Source organism: Dreissena polymorpha, chromosome 10 (genome assembly GCF_020536995.1).
Source record: "Dreissena polymorpha isolate Duluth1 chromosome 10, UMN_Dpol_1.0, whole genome shotgun sequence".
NCBI classification, from domain to species: Eukaryota; Metazoa; Mollusca; class Bivalvia; order Myida; family Dreissenidae; genus Dreissena; species Dreissena polymorpha.
Window position 1 is genome coordinate 13,680,225 of NC_068364.1, and position 3,572 is coordinate 13,683,796.

Below are 3,572 nucleotides of genomic sequence, written 5' to 3' on the forward strand. Positions count from 1 at the left end.
TTTTCATTCAATTATTTAATTATTTAATATACAGCTACAAACAAAGTATATGCAGTTTAGATTGTGATTTATGAAATGTTACAAAATTACTAGTTTTGTTGTGGCGACAGAATTTAAACTAGGCGACAGAAGTTTGCGAAAGAAAATTAAAACCCTGTGTGATACCTATGTTTAAGAAATATTTCAATTGCAAAACAATTACAAGATACGTATTGATGCAAAGCATCAAAGGGCGTCGGGAATTTCAGTGTAAAAGGCACTCAATGAAGTTACATGAAACGATTTTTTTCTACTGTAAATATTAATATATTGGCCGATTATTTAAAAAAGAAAAAGATACTGGTATAACCATTATCTATGATTTTGTGTTATAACCCCAAAATAACAATTATCTATGATGTTGTGTTATAACCCCCAAATAACCATTATCTATGATTTTGTCTTGTAACCCCTAAGTATTTCATAGTTCATTTTATTTACATTGGTTTCCTTTTTTTTACTGGCATCCGTGTGCATTTTTCATTAATGGGACAGAACTGTGTAGGTTTTAAAAAATCTGCTTCATCTTGTAAGCGTTATTTCATATTTTTCTCAACTTCAAGGGGAGATGATTCTGAACTTATTCTTACGTTGCTCATTTACGATAGGAGTTGAGTACTCATTGATATGAAAACACTGTACAAGTTTTAATGTGTTTACGACCAACCCCCACCCTCTCACACATATATTTCATGGGCATAATAAAAACAAAAAATGGTTACAATAAAACAGCATATTTATTTAAACTAAAATGTCAACATCAAAACAAAAAGTTAACATAGAACACAAATAAAATAATTTGATTCTACTGGAGCTCGAACCTTGGGCCTCTCACATGTGAAGCGAGCGTGTAACCACTACACAACGGAACCGCTTGAAAAATCACCTTCTAACTAAGATATTAATAAGCTATTAATAGTCGGTTTAAATGTAAACCCGGAAGTTTAAACGCTGGATAGTGAGAGGGGTTAAAGGTCCATACCAAAGGGTCCATACCAATGGCAAGATACGGGTCAGGCCTGCGGCCTTCTATATGTGGTTCTTCAAAAAAAACCTGTCGGAGGACTTGATAGTAATGAGACTGGGGTGCTGTGATGGTGCTCCTCATTGATAAGCGGCTGCTTCCTTTATCAAGACTCATTATTACAATTAATAATACGTGTCGCGCTTCGCGCTCTATAGCGCCTTTATGAGTAACTAGGTGGTTGCTAGGATAGTGGAACAAAGAAGTTTTGTTTTTATACAAAACCAGAAAGTTTCACCGGTTCACGTATTTGCCCAGTCCCTGTGATCTTTTATTATTGCCCAGTCCCTGTGTTCAGTTATAGGTACTAATAAAGGTGAGGTGTCAATGCGGCTAATTATCAGTAGATGTTGATGATGTTGTTGTTTTTGTTGTTTTGTGTTTGTTTGTTGTTGTTGTTTTTTTTTTTTTTTTTTTTTTGGGGGGGGGGGCAGGGTTTATTTATGTGGTGGCAACAAATGGTACAAAACTTGGAGATGCCGGGGATTAAACCCGTGGCCTCTCACTTGCGATGCGAGCGCTCTACCACTGAGCTACATTCCCTCACAGTAACATGTGAATATAAAGATATTTAAAACAAAATACACCGGTCAATGCCTTAAAATCAATGCCTCTTTGAAATTAACAAATGTTTGTGAAATAAAGGTGTTATAAAAGGTCTATAAACATATTATTAAAAAAATCATGTGAGATTCATGGCAATACTTGCCGTAGATCGTCATAAAATCTACTATAATCTGACCTGTTGCTATTGGTTATTGTAAAATGTGTGCTATTTTAAAAAGCCGATTATGCCAATTAATAAACTGCTTGATGTTTATATTGAGCTCTATTTGATTTATTTTATTTGTTTTTAATATTGTAGCGAAAAATAAAATTGGATATGCTGGGGATTGAACCCCGGGCCTATCACATGCAGAGCGAGCGCTCTACCACTGAGCTACATCCCCACACATTATATGGCATTATAACTAAAAATCTTTTATTATTGCCCAGTCCCTGTGATCAGTTATTAATTAAAACAATTAGCTTTGCATAATTGGCAATACATGTTGTAGTAAATGTAATAGGCACAAATGCAGTACTTATTTCACTTATTTACGCAAAAAATCACCACTATGCAAGATATTCTGACAAAAAAATATATACATTGATCCGTAAAATAACTTCTCCTCCCATAAGCGAAAAAAAACGTATTACATACTAGTCGCCGCACTTCAGTGCGACGCCAATAATGTCCTTCAGTTCCACATTATTATACATTGATAATCTTGACAATAAAAATTGATTTGACACATTATTTTAATTACTTATGTTAGATACGTTTATGCTAGAGACACCAGCTTAAGTTGCATTGAGACATCATAACGCGACCTGTTATTTGGTGTCTTATATGTCATCTAGAAAACGTTTCCAGTTAAAAGGATCAAAACCGAAACCTTCAAGCGGACACCATGTCCACTATGACACAGCCACCAAACTATCTTTAAATTCTAGAGGCTAAAAAGCACACAATTAACATAGATAAGTTGCCCGCAACTTAGGTAGCATCTATTATCATAGTATCGTATATCAGCCACCACTCAACCCATCCTCGTGAAATAGGTAAAATGGTTTAGTTGATCGGCAGGTTTTTCCTACAGCGTTATTATAATTCTACAGTAAGTTATAAACGTGATAAAGAAAACACTAATATTGCACCACATAACATGCTTAAAACTATAATATTGACGTCCACATATAAACTAAGTTAAAGATGAGTAGGATTTCAAGTCAAACCCTTAAAGTTATGAAAGAGCTTCGGCAATAAAATATTTTTTAGAGATAAAACCGCGTAGGGAAAATACAATTATCGTTCTTTTAGTTATATTTTACAAAGCACATACGCAAAAATGTGTAATATCAGAGAAATGAAATTAGCAAATCAAATTACTCGAAGGTCGCGTAAGTAAACTACAAGTGTGTGGACGGTTTTTCTTCAATAACTTTTTTAATTCCGACGTATACGGTATTAAAACAAACAAAACACGAGGGAAGCACAGACACCATAAAGACGAAAGAGCGTATTTATTAAAAAAAATAATAGTAAACCAGGTCAGCTCCCGTATAGGTGCTCGGTTGTTAGTTCACTATATTGTTACGTCTGTCATAGACCTATCCCCATGATCCCCATCGCCGACTTGTGCCTCCTCCCCCTATCCATCTGAACAGAAATGTCTGGGTACACGCCGACTTTTGCCCCCCCCCCCCCACCCCACCCCTCCACTATCAATTAGAACAGACACGTCTGGGTACACGCCGACTTGTGCCCCCGCCCTCTGTCCATCATATCAGACACGTCTGGGTACACGCAGACTTGTGCCCCCCTCCACTATCTATAAGAACAGACACGTCTGGTTAAACGCCGACTTGTGCCCCCCGCCCTCCTTCCATCCTATCAGACACGTCTGGGTACACGCAGACTTGTGCCCCCCCCCCCCACACACACACACTATCTATTAGAACAGAC

At 36.8% G+C, this 3,572-nt stretch overlaps 1 non-coding gene across 1 annotated transcript; it reads right to left on the minus strand.

The window, feature by feature from the left end:
* Positions 1–1,534: 1,534 nt before the first annotated feature.
* On the minus strand, positions 1,535–1,606 carry Trnaa-cgc (transfer RNA alanine (anticodon CGC)). Its single transcript has one exon. It is a non-coding gene; the product is annotated as a tRNA-Ala (tRNA).
* Between the last annotated feature and the right edge of the window lie 1,966 nt (positions 1,607–3,572).